Source organism: Anomaloglossus baeobatrachus, chromosome 7 (genome assembly GCF_048569485.1).
Source record: "Anomaloglossus baeobatrachus isolate aAnoBae1 chromosome 7, aAnoBae1.hap1, whole genome shotgun sequence".
Lineage (NCBI taxonomy): Eukaryota > Metazoa > Chordata > Amphibia > Anura > Aromobatidae > Anomaloglossus > Anomaloglossus baeobatrachus.
The window spans coordinates 260,606,277-260,619,648 of NC_134359.1; the positions used below are offsets into that span (position 1 = coordinate 260,606,277).

Below are 13,372 nucleotides of genomic sequence, written 5' to 3' on the forward strand. Positions count from 1 at the left end.
AAAGGAGATCTCTTCACAAGAGAGGGGTCCCTGAGAAAGGGGCTATTTCAGGGAGGTCTTGTCTTTATTTTAATGGATACTGATAACCTGAACGGGACTGTGGTCCTCATAGAGTCCCACAATGTCAGAAAACAAGTGAAAATAAAGACCAACTAAGATAAACTATAGTTGGCACACCGTGTGGTCAAAGATTACTCACAAGCTGACCATCAACTATTAACTCTTGCTAGTGTAGCGCCCCTGAGCACCTCAGGGCACTACAAGGAACTGCATCCTCTCGGGGATGCAGGACCTATCCCCTGGGACCTAGAGTAACAGTGCCATTGACCAGCAAAACACAATTAAATCCTAGTGAACCCTCCACACCGGGCATAGAAGGGTTAATAGAAGGGTTTAGCCAGCCTGGGGGGGGAGGAGTGTCAGGGGTCTGCAGTCAGTCAGAGAGTCTAGAGCCTGAGAACGCACGGAGAGGTGTGCGGACGTGCCTGAGCTGGGTCTGTGCAACGATGACCCCGGGGGCACGGGAGTGAGGTCGCCAGGACAGGTACCGGAGATACCGCTGGGACCGGAGCACGAGCGGGGGCACAGGGCCCTAGGTCAAATGTCAAGTTTAAAACGGTTTAATAAATACCTGCCCGGTGAGGACACCTTCACGGACTTCACCGAACCAAATAATCCGGGGGAATCAGCAGTAAACTAGGATCGGGGTTCGGACACTTACCCCCCGCAGGGTCCGCACTGCCCGCCGTCCGGAGAAGGAGACTGTACCCCAAAAGGGACAGTCAGGACCCCCAAACGCTTCAAGCTACGTGGACTCAATCTACAGAAAGTGCCGGGGATAGAGCAACCTGGGTCACTACATTGGCACTGATACTCCTGGAACCGAGACCAGCAGGCCGAGGGTCCATGTGAGTAGAGACTGTTAAAGTCAACCTGGTGTTGTCTCCATCATTACACACTCTACAACTCTCAGACACAGCCCTACCTGTGGAGGGCCCAACATCAGTGCTGCATCCACCATCAGCTCTGGGAGTACTCACATACAGCAGCGGCGGTTCCCCATCTCATGCAACCCGCAGGTGGCGTCACATGATGAAAACTCTTATCTCCCCTCTAAATACCCCCCATTAACAAAAGGGGCCTAGAGCACGGGACCGGGCAACGGCCAACAGAGTGACATTCCCATTTGTTACCGTCCGGGACAGAGCACCCCCTTCCCTGGGCGCTACACTAGCGTGCCTATAAAATACCTATCGGTTGGTCAATGCCCGAGTCAACTTCTCTGAGGTCTGTCATCAATGCAGGCTATCAGGCAGAGTGTCAGAATCTGTAGTCTGAACAGAACTCGCCACCACGGAGAAGTTTATGAAAATGTCCGTGCGAGACAAACACTATATGATCCATCAGTCCATCAGTAGCCGTAGTATGCGCATTGTGCAAATAAAGCCAAGGACAGTACACCTCACTTTGCTGAGCATGCACAGTAACATGAGGTGTACTGTCCTGGCCTTCACCTGCACAATGCGCATGCACCTTCAGCTGCTGGGATCTTCTTCTGCACTTTTCTTGGAAAGGTATAAATTGCTTTACCCTCTATTGCCAGGATGGCTGATTTTGATAAGGACATGTTTGGAAGCACATGATGGTGGTTTAATGGCCCCAAACCTAGCGGCAGATTCTCCTTAAGGGTAGTTATTTTCACAACAAGCAGGTTTTCCAAACTGGGCACAAACTGCAGCAAATACTTTGGCAACCATATAGCGTTTTAATAAGGGAGGTAAGAGTAAATAATGATGGAAGAGCGCAGAGAAATGCAAAGTTGTAAGACAGAGAACAGTTTTAGGTAACTGAACCAGTGTTCCTCAGCTGTGGGGTGGCCTAATTTTTAAGAGGCCCCTTAATTGTGGATGCGTTTCCCAAGGGTTAATGTCTTAGGCTACTTTCACACATCCGGCTTGAGCTCTGCGGCTCAATCCGGCTGTGCAAGCTATGCAACGGATGCGGTGAAAACACCGCATCCTTTGCATAAGTTTTTCCCATGCGGCCCGTCCGGTTTTTGCCGCTTGCGGCACGCTACTGAGCATGCGCAGTGGCAAAAACCGCATGTGGCGGCCGGATGCGGTTTTTGCCGCATCGCGCCGCATCCGGCCGCCATAGGCATGCATTGAAAAATGCGGCGCATCGGCCGAATGCGGCGCGATGCGTTTTCTTTTGCCGCATAAAAAACGTGCCAGGCAACATTCCATCAGGCCACCGCATCGGCTAAATCTGCCACATGCGGCAAAAACCGGATGGAACGCAAGGCTTTGCGGCACAATGCGGCACTAATTAAAGTCTATGCAGAAAAAACGCAACCGGCAGCAAAAAAAAACGGTTGCGATTTTCCTGCAAAGTGCCGGAGTGTGCCGCATTGCAGAAACCGGATGTGTGAAAGCAGCCTTAAGGAGGTTTTTGCAGGCATCGTCGACTGTCATGGCGGCATCAGGATCTGAGGAGACTACAGATTCCTGTGGTCTGCCTACTAACTTCCCTGATGCAGGGAGACTCAGGTGTCGACACACAGATCTGTGGTTCACGGGCAGGCTAGTGTCGCGGGCGGAGGAGGGGACGCCGCGCTCTCCCACTGCTCGGGTCCGGCTGCGGCTGCGGCTGCTGCGGCCTGCTGCTGCTGCTCGGTCGCTCAAGCGATGGGCCGGATCCCGGGGACTCGAGCGGCGCTCCTCGCCCGTGAGTGAAAGGGGATTGGGATTTGGGATAGTTTATTGTCCGTGACGCCACCCACGGTTGTGGTGATTTGTTGACACCACCGCTGCTCTGTATGGGGATCCCGGGGACTGATGACAGGGAGCAGCAAAGTTGTTGGTTCTCCCCTCCGTGGGTAGGGGGTTGTTGTCCCAGGGCCCAGTGATGAGGTGCGTGATGCAGGGCTTGGTGGGGTGCAGGGACGCGGGGGCAGCGCTGTGCCTTGCGGCACTGTGGTACTCACTCAGCCTGAGACGATGACACAGTTCTCGGTAAAACACACGGCTGGAAAGACTGTTCCCACGGACGGCTGCACTTGCTTTTCCCCAGTAGTTGACGGTGACGGTCCCTTTTCCTGCACCTAAGATGATGATGGTTGCGATGGGTTCCCACCGGTAACCCGCTCCCCGGCTTGGATATGGGCCGGAGGAGCTCTACTTTGCCCGCAGGCGCTGGCCCTGAGAAACTGGTGCCCTGGCAGTGGCGGTGTCTCTCTCCAACGGTTGGACTGTTGCCTTCAATCGGGACTTGGTTGTTGGGAGACCCAGAGGTCCCCTTCACTAACGGATTTGGCAAATTCACGGCGACTCCTAGCCTTGCCGGGATCCGAAAGGCCCCTGCCAATGGTGCTGACTGCTCTTCGTATACCGCTCCGGTACCGCCGGGCCACCACCCGTCCTCGGTCCTTCCAGCAACCTCCAAGCAGTCTCCCCTGCAGACAGTCACCGCCGTCTGCTGACCTTGCTGTCTCAGTCCGGGGCACACACCCGGACCAACTTCAGGCTTCCTTAACTGTTCCTTTTTCTGTCACTACTCTCACTTAGTCTTCCACTTTAACTCCTCTCTCAAGCTCCTCTACCACTTCCTTCTACTTCCTCCTCCTTAGCTTGACTGCCTGGTTTCCCCGCCTCCAGGGCTGTGAACTCCTCGGTGGGCGGAGCCAACCGCCTGGCCCACCCCCTGGTGTGGACATCAGCCCCTGGAGGAAGGCAACAAGGATTTTTGGTTAGCCTTGGTGTTCCTAGCTGGGGTGTAGGGTGTGGTGGTGTTATGACCTGTGACCCCTGGCTTGCCCAGGGCGTCACATTCCCCCTTAGCAAAATGCAGACCGTCCGCGGGCTGCCCGTCCAACACCCGTTTTATTTTCTGGAAAGATATAAAAGGTAAACACAATACAATTTATGACATCATCCCACATCGGGAGGTTCGGTACTTAAACGTTGCAAACATTTTAAACGGTTGCGGCTGCCGCTCTCTCCCACCCAAGTAACCTGGCCCTGATGCTGCCCCTAAAACCCAGGCAACACCCCTTGACCCCAGTCCTGAACCAGTTACCCGAGCGGGATCTGTCCTTCCCCTCCAGAGGGTAGCCACCGGTTCCTGTGGTGGCTGGGCCTCAGCCTGCTCCACTGCGGGCCCTCCCTCCAACCTGCCTCTCCGGAGGCGGTAACGGTTAGCTGCAACAACAGATTTTTTTTTACAACCCACTTAACGTTTGTGGTTGCCCTGCAAGTTCACGGGCTTGTCCATAGAAATTTCTATGCAAAACAACTTTTTGAAGGGTCCCCCACGGGGACAACGGTGCCGGCAACGGCCGGTTCCCAATCAGGTTACTGTTCGCTAATCATTTTCTCATTTTTGCAAAACTTTTTAAAACTTGTAAACATACTGACTGGTGGTCCCAACGGGGACGGTGCAAAGGTGCTCCGCTGCCCTACTCAGAGTCCTCAGCGAAGGCGGATCCATCCCCCTCCACCAGCATCTCAAACATGCACTGACATGCCTGCTGTGACAGGGGTACCCGGTACCCATTTCCACCGGTACGCGGGGTATGGAAAACCACTGGGTCTCCTACATAGCGGGAACGCTCACTTGCCTCCTCAAACTCAGCAGCGGACCCGGGGCTGGGGCCAGGGCCATCACCTCTTGCTCCTGCGTCAGGCGGGTTGCCACCAGCTGCCGCAGCTTCCTGGCCTCCAGCATCCAACACATCAGATTCTTGTGCAGTAGCACGGGGCAGCAGGTCAGGCGAGTTTACACTGAGGCGCCCCATAAGTAACGGCAAGGGTGATGCATAGGTCGAGACTAGGCCGGGCCCCTCAGCCGTAGCGGCCGGTCCTGGTAGGACATAGGGACGTGGGTCACCAGTCGGTTCTGTTACATCTGTTCCCCTCCCGTACATCGGGGCAGTTGCAATCAGCATCTCCACCTCGTTGGTCCACTGCTCCATCATTCTGAAGATCTGATCCTGCTGACGTTGGTGGAATTGAATCACCCGGGCTTTCATCCATGCCACGGTCCCGGGCTCGGAGTCTGGCACAATCACTGCCGGGGCTTCTGGCACATTTTCATTAAGGAACCGCGGTCCTAGCGGTTCCCCTGGGAACTATTCGGGGACGTCCTGAGTGTCTGCAGCCGGTTGGTCCACCGGGGCGGATTGGCAGGGTATCGCTACCGGTTGGACAGGTAGCGGGCCTAGTGGTGGGGCGGCAGCAGCTAACGCGGGTAGCGGGGCGAGAGGCAGGGTGAGCGGAGGCAGGCCGGGCCCCTCAGCTTCAATGGCCGATCCCTCGGGAATACAGGGGCGTGGGTCTCTTACCCGCTCCTCCAAATCCTCTTCCACCTCGCGTCTCCGCATAGCAGCCACCACGTCTGCCATGTCGGTCTCCCACTCCTCCAGGAGGAGTTGCATGTGGGCCTGCAAACTGTTACTCAGCGGGATGGTCCGGTCCCTCAACCACGTCGCCGTGCCGGGCGCGGGGGCTTCCTCGTTAGGAGTTGGGTTGTACATCTTGGCAATCGTGCCTTCCAGGAACCCAGTATTGCTGCAGAGTCCTGGCGTCCCTGCTTTTATAGCCGCGCTCACATGCAGCTAGCCGCCATTCCGTCTCCCTCAGCCTCTTTCCGGCCCCTCCTCTATCGGGGCGGGGTCTTGGCCTTCGCGCCTCCACTACTCGAGAAGACGCTCGAGCGGGAACTTTTCGTGCCAAAGATGGCGACGTCTGAAATTTTCTGGCCGGACACCTACGGCGGTCACAAGGCGCACCTCTACTCAACGGCAGAGCGGTAAGATCCTGTTCGTGACGCCAAGTTGTCGCGGGCGGAGGAGGGGACGCCGCACTCTCCCACTGCTCGGGTCCGGCTGCTGCTGCGGTCTGCTGCTGCTGCTCGGTGGCTCGAGCGATGGGCCGGATCCCGGGGACTCGAGCGGCGCTCCTCGCCCGTGAGTGAAAGGGGATTGGGATTTGGGATAGTTTATTGTCCGTGACGCCACCCACGGTTGTGGTGATTTGTTGACACCACCGCTGCTCTGTATGGGGATCCGTGGGTAGGGGGTTGTTGTCCCGGGGCCCAGTGATGAGGTGCGTGATGCAGGGCTTGGTGGGGTGCAGGGACGCGGGGCAGCGCTGTGCCTTGCGGCACTGTGGTACTCACTCAGCCTGAGACGATGACACAGTTCTCGGTAAAACACACGGCTGGAAAGACGGTTCCTACGGACGGCTGCACTTGCTTTCCCCAGTAGTTGACGGTCCCTTTTCCTGCACCTAAGATGATGATGGTTGCGATGGGTTCCCACCGGTAACCCGCTCCCCGGCTTGGATATGGGCCGGAGGAGCTCTACTTTGCCCGCAGGCGCTGGCCCTGAGAAACTGGTGCCCTGGCGGTGGCGGTGTCTCTCTCCAACGGTTGGACTGTTGCCTTCAAATCGGGACTTGGTTGTTGGGAGACCCAGAGGTCCCCTTCACTAACGGATTTGGCAAATTCACGGCGACTCCTAGCCTTGCCGGGATCCGAAAGGCCCCTGCCAATGGTGCTGACTGCTCTTCGTATACCGCTCCGGTACCGCCGGGCCACCACCCGTCCTCGGTCCTTCCAGCAACCTCCAAGCAGTCTCCCCTGCAGACAGTCACCGCCGTCTGCTGACCTTGCTGTCTCAGTCCGGGGCACACACCCGGACCTACTTCAGGCTTGCTTAACTGTTCCTTTTTCTGTCACTACTCTCACTTAGTCTTCCACTTTAACTCCTCTCTCAAGCTCCTCTACCACTTCCTTCTACTTCCTCCTCCTTAGCTTGACTGCCTGGTTTCCCCGCCTCCAGGGCTGTGAACTCCTCTGTGGGCGGAGCCAACCGCCTGGCCCACCCCCTGGTGTAGACATCAGCCCCTGGAGGAAGGCAACAAGGAATTTTGGTTAGCCTTGGTGTTCCTAGCTGGGGTGTAGGGTGTGGTGGTGTTATGACCTGTGACCCCTGGCTTGCCCAGGGCGTCACATTAGCAAGAGTTAATCTCTCTTAGACTTCTTGTTAGTCTCCTTCGTCACATGTTGTGGGGAAGCCAGTCACGTTCGCTCTCCTCCTATATATGTTAGCTGCACTGTTCTTATGGTGCCAGCTATAGCTTGTCTATACCTGGCCTGGAGAGGTGGATTTATCCAAACATACTGGTGGTTGTGAAATTATTGTTGTGTGTGGATGTGGTGTTAATTCTTGTTGTCCTTTTGTTGCTGCCTTACTTCTCTTGTTTTTTTTCCTTTAGTTTCCTTACTGTTTATTCCTGAGAGTGTGCTGTGTAACTGAATTTCTGTTATCCCTGTCTGTCACATCTGTGTTTCCATCATACTCTTGTCCCTTGCTTCCCTGGGGGGAGTTCAGGGAATAGATTAGCTTTACTCAGGAGAACAGCAAGGCATGGGACTCTGGCATCTCCACCATCAGGGGTAATCCAGAGGTGAGAGACAACCTAGGGTCCCCTAGCGTGAGAGACCGCATAGAGGCCCCTTGTCCCTCGCTATCCTACAGTCATATTGTGACATTCAGTGTGACAATCTAAAAACATCTTTTACAAACTGTAACTTCACATTTTCCTGTGCAGATCTGAAGATGCAATTGTACATGAGATGCAATTGTACATGAGTTGTAATGGCAGAACATGTGAGTGTTGTGCTGTCTAAAGCCTGCTTTACACCAGGCAATCTATCGGGCGATAGATCGTCGGGGTCACGGTTTTTGTGACGCACATCCGGCATCGCTGGCGATGCCGGCCTGTGTGACACCTCCTAGCGACGCAGTATCGCTCACAAATCGTGAGTCGGGTACTGCTCGTTAGGTTCCATAATATCGGTTACTTTAGTCGCCCATCGTTTCCGTGGTAGCACACGTCGCTCCGTGTGACACCACGGGAACGATGAGCAGCTCACCTGCCTCCCGCGGCCGCCGCCGGCTCTATGTGGAAGGAAGGAGGTGGGCGGGATGTTTACATCCTGCTCATCTCCGCCCCTCCGCTCTGATTGGCCGGCGGCCGTGTGACGTCACTGTGACGCCGAACGTCCCTCCCACTCCAGGAAGTGGACGTTCGCCGCCCACAGCGAGGTCGCACGAGAGGTAAGTATGTGTGACGGGGTTTAGTAACTTTGTGCGACACGGGCAGCGATTTGCCCGTGACGCAAAAAGGACGGGGGCGGGTACGATCGATTGTGAAATCGCACAATCGGTCGTACCGTGTAAAGCAGGCTTTAGGGTGCTATGGCTGCAGTCTGGCACTGTTATGAAGGCAAGGCAAACTTAAGAAAGCTGCTAAGGTTGGCAATGCAAGGTCTTAGTTTTGCTGTTAAGAAGAAATCGGTTTGAGAAGTCTACATGATATCAGAAAATCAAACATATATCGTACACAACTGAAATCATCAGTCATAATAAACCTAATAGCTACTGGTGCCCACAGGCAAGCTGGCCCACGACTGAAGGCACTTAAAAATGTGTAATCTTCAGAGGATTCTTCAGCAAGATGTTGAGCAACATGTTCAACATTCACAAAAGTTACAAAATGGGTAAAATTGAAAAGTTCTCCCTTCTTTGTTCTCAAGGAATGAGGAATTTCTAAAATTCTATTTTCTAGTGCTTGAGACATAAGTTAGCAGCTTCCCCAGAAGTCTCCTAGGGAAGGAGTGCGCACTTGCATGCTCTATGCTTTTGTAAAAATACAAAATAATTTTCTATATGTTTCTCTACTGTAAGAGTACAATATTTATATATTTTTATTTATTTATTTATTTATTTATTAGGTATATATTTATACCTTTCTATAACCATGTTTTCTTTTGTATATTAGGAGCAAGATGGAGTTTTAAAAGCCTGCAGCTGATGTCAGATATATGTTTCAGTCTGTCTTCTGATTACTTCTACATATCAGGAAAAGTATACGTACCCAAGGTCACCAACTGCAGACTGATACAAAGCAATGGAATGCAGATGTGATAAGAAAGACTGGCCAACTGCGCAAGTCCAAATTCAAGGCGGAGACATTACGTGCCAGATGACATTGCCAGAGATGGAGTCGGAGAATAGGAGGTGCTGAGAGGAATTTCCAAAATAGATATACGTCACTGACTTTTTGCATATTTTTTTAACACAGCCAGTGGCATACATAGGAATTTTACTAAAAGATTAACCTATTCCTGTTCTCTATAAAAGGCTTGAAAAAAAATAAATAAATAATATAAATAAAAATAAATGGCAGGAAACTAGCCAGGTCTTTCACTGGGAAGGAACAACCACGGGAAGGGCAGTCTCCAGTCAAGGAGACCACCTATGCCAAACATGGTATCCATTACTACTGAACGGGGAGCTTATACCAACTTTATTTTGTTTGGTCTAATTTCTTCCTGGATAGCATTCAGTAACTCTTGATTTGAGATTTCAGCAGACATTCATTGTTAAGAAGGTGATTTCTGAAACTATGGAATTTTTCCTTTACACTTTAATGCCCCTTCCTTTCTTCCACGCGGTGTCATGCTAGGTACGGGGGAGTACCAAGTGACGCCGAAAAGGAAGTGAAACCCTTTGTTTAAAAGGAAAGGAAGATGATGACCCCTGACCAAACCAACTGCTGGTTCCTGGGGTCCCTCATCACCCTAGATAGGTTCCGCACCTATGCGCCGAGCCGGATACCTGACCCTAGGTATCCCTAGTGCTGGCCCTTAAATAGAGAACGGATGGGATGAACTCTTCATCAAGATCACTAAACACTATAGACGACAAAGGGAGGACACACAGGGGTGAACATGCATGAACTACTTTTATCTACAGATGATGCAGGTAGAACTTCAGCAAAGTTTTCAGCAAAGATACCACAGAGGAGTAAAAGCCACCTGCTTGCATCCAAGGCTTGAATGAACTGAAAACATCACCAGCACCAGTGCAAGGAAGGAAGGGTTATTTAAGTGTACTGCCCTGGGAGGAGCTCGGCCGCTCTCCGCTGCTCGGGCCGAGCCGCTCGAGGTCCGGGCTCGGGTTGTCGGTGGCACGAGCGCCTCCGGACCGGGGGCCACGTCGCTCTGTTAAGGGGAGGCAGTGGGGTGGTGGTGGTGTGGGACGAGGCGCGCAGCCGGGGGGGGCGCGTTGTCGTCTAACGGCTCGTGACGCCACCCACGGTTCGTGGTGACGGGATGCACCACCGCTGCGGCTGGAGTGAAGGGGGCTCGTTCGGGATCGGTGTTGCGGCCGCAGCCTAGATGTCAGCCCCTCCGTGGGTAGGGGCGATGTGTCCCGGGGCCCGGTGGGGGACTGGCGACGGTGTTGTTGTCAGGGTGCGGGGTGCTGTGCTGCGGTGCAGTGTCGTGCCCGGATGGCACTGGTGTACGCACGATTAATTCACACTCAGAGTCACTGGTAAACCAAAGTTCGGGAATGGTCAGGTCCCGCAGCCGGCTGCTTGTGTCCCCCTGTGAGGTTGATGGTGGCCCCTTTCCCTTGCACCTCTTGTTGTGGTTTTTGGCTCCCCTGCCTGGACAGTGGTAGCCCGCTCCCCGGCGATGAGCTGCCGGAGGAACCCTCGGTTGCCCGCAGGCGCTGGTCCGTCGGATGTTTGGCCCTTGGCGGTGGCTCTCACCCGGTATCGGTGGGCTGTTGCCTTCTTTCGGGACTTTGGGTGAGGATGAACCCGTGAGGTCCAGACTGCAATCAGTTAATTTGCCTAAACTCAGTGGCTTCTAAGCTAGGACGGGGTCTGAGTACCTGCTTTCTGGTGCTCCGGTACACGATTGACTCCCCGGTTCAGGGCCGGCGGGCTCCAACCTAGGCCCGGTCCCTACGGTTCCGCCGGTTGCTGTACTGGTACTCCTGCAGGCGCCACCACCGTCTGCCTGCCTGACGGTTCAAGGGTCCCAGGCTCCAACCTGGGTCCCTGACAGTTTCTCTCCTTTACACCTCCTGTCACTGTCATACTCTACACTGTTCTTGTATTTCCTGCCTCAGGACAGTAGTCTCCTCAGTGGGCGTGTCTTTCCGCCTGACTCCGCCCACCTGGTGTGCCCTACCGGCCCTGAGGGAGGCATCAGGTCTCCCTTTCGGGTGACGAGTGTGTCCTCACAAGGGGTGCGGGTGTGTGTGTAATGTGGTGGGTGTTGTTACCTGTGACACCTGGGGTCCAGGGCGTCACATAAGCACCAAGAAAATGCGGCTGATGTTCAGCAGCTGGGTGGAAACCGTGCTCCTGCTGGAACCAAAAGGGGGAGAGATAAATCCAGCAGGAAAGCTACCTATACCAATGAATACTGACCGCAAGAACAATGGAAAGTCATGGAGCATTGTGCGCAGCCAAATGCTGTGACCTTCTATGGCCAGAAACCACATGACTGTCACTCGTGACATGTAACAACTGTCAATCTTACCGTTCCCCCTTTAAGCTGGAGGTCATCAAACAGGAGGAGCTGTGAGCTCTTGTGTGGCGCCCTGGACAAGCCAGGACGTCACAGGTACAACAACACACCCCACACCACGGCTAGGCACATCGAGGTCAAACAAAAATCCTTGTTGCCTCCCTCCAGGGGCTGATGTCCACACCAGGGGGTGGAGCCAGGCGGTTGGCCCCACCCACCGAGGAGTTCACAGTCCTGGAGGCGGGAAAAGGAAGTGAGATCAGTTGAGGAGTGAAGGAGAGGAGAAGTGAAATGGTAGTAGAGGAGACTGACGGTGTCCGGGTGCGTGGCCCGGGCACATACAGCAAGGTTGGCAGACAATGGTGACCGTCTGCAGGAGAGGCTGATTGACGTGAACCGTAAGGACCGGGGACGGGCGGTGGCCCGCCGGTACCGGATCGGGGAACGAAGAGAAGCCAGCACCATTCGGCAGGGCTTACGGACCCCGACCAGGCTAGGAGTCGCCGTAAAACCGGTCAAATCCGTTAGCAAAGGGAACCTCCGGGGTTTCCCAGCAGTCAAGACCCAATTGAAGACAACAGCTCAAACCGTGAAGGGAAATACAGTCACCACCAAGGCTACAGTTCCCAGGGCCAGAGCCTGCAGGCAAAAGGGTCTCCCTCAGCATCCATCCAAGCTGGGGAGCGGGTTACTGGTGGGAAGCCACCGAAACCGAGAACATAACACGTGCAGGGAAAGGCAGTCACCACCAACCTACCGGGAGAAGAACAACCGCAGCCGTCTGTGGGATCCGTCCATCCAGCCGTTTGTTTTACCGGAGACTTTGCCTTTGTCATTGGCTGAGTGAGTACCACCATGCCGTGCGGCACCGCGCTGCCCCCGCGACCCTGCACCTCACCAGGCCCCGGAAACCGCCTGCCATCCCTCCCTCACCGGGCCCCGGGACAACCAACCCCCCTACCCATGGAGAGAAGAACAACATCCAAGCTGCTCCCTGTCATCGCTCCCGGGATCCCCGTCCAGAGCAGCGGTGGTGTCACAACCTCACCACAACCGTGGGTGGCGTCACGGACAATATCCCTAAACCAAACCACCCCCCTTTCACTCACGGGTGAGGAGCGCCACTCGAGGCCCCGGGATCCGGCCCACCGCTCGAGCCACCGAGCAGCGAGCGAAGCAGCAGCAGCAGCCCCCTCCCCGCCCGCGACACTTGCATAAAAAAAGTGAGATGCAACCTCTTAAACCCTTCAAATACGTGATATAATTAAGTACATATGGTTAATGTTTCTAATGTTATCCATTAAAATAGGTAATTTCTCTCCTTCACTTAATACAGAGTTGATTTTTCTATTGTCTCAGCAGGCGTCGGGTCTCTCAATAGCTGTTTCGATCAACAATTGCCTGCGCATAATTATAAAGCTGCACGGAAAACACTTTAGATGCATAATAATCAATATCGTTTTCTACAGGAGATCAACGAGAACTGCGCGGCGACGGGCGAGTGGGGGGCACTTAATATTCACGCTGTTAATTTGCTCTTCAACATTATTCTTATTGATCATTTAAAGGTGTCAAAAGAGAAGAATTTAACACAACTGATGGTGGGAAATAAAAGAAAATACATAGAGAGCTTACTTTTATTATTATTCTACATGGAGGTAAGAAATCAGGTCTTAAAGGAATAGTCCACGTAAAACGAACACACAATCAGATTTATTAAACCTGTCTAAAAGGAAAACTCTGAAGGCCCCCCTATACACTTTAGATAGATGTCGCTCTGTTAGCAGCCACATGGACTGACTTTCCCATACACACGAGTGTCCTGCGTCCTCTGTGATGGAGCTCATTGGTGCAACCTGTGCAGCCGCAGAAGAGCCCAAGAGGTTGGGGGCCAATTTCCAAATCCAAAGCAGGTGCAATTTTGCATTTTTATGAGCTCTTGGGCTGCAATGGGCCCATATATTGTTCTTGAATAAAA

General features: G+C 53.8%; 1 protein-coding gene across 1 annotated transcript in view; it reads right to left on the reverse strand.

Annotated features, from left to right (window-relative positions):
• BAIAP3 (BAI1 associated protein 3) overlaps positions 1-13,372 on the reverse strand; it is a 335,128-nt gene that overhangs the window by 166,744 nt on the left and 155,012 nt on the right. The window lies entirely within an intron of this gene.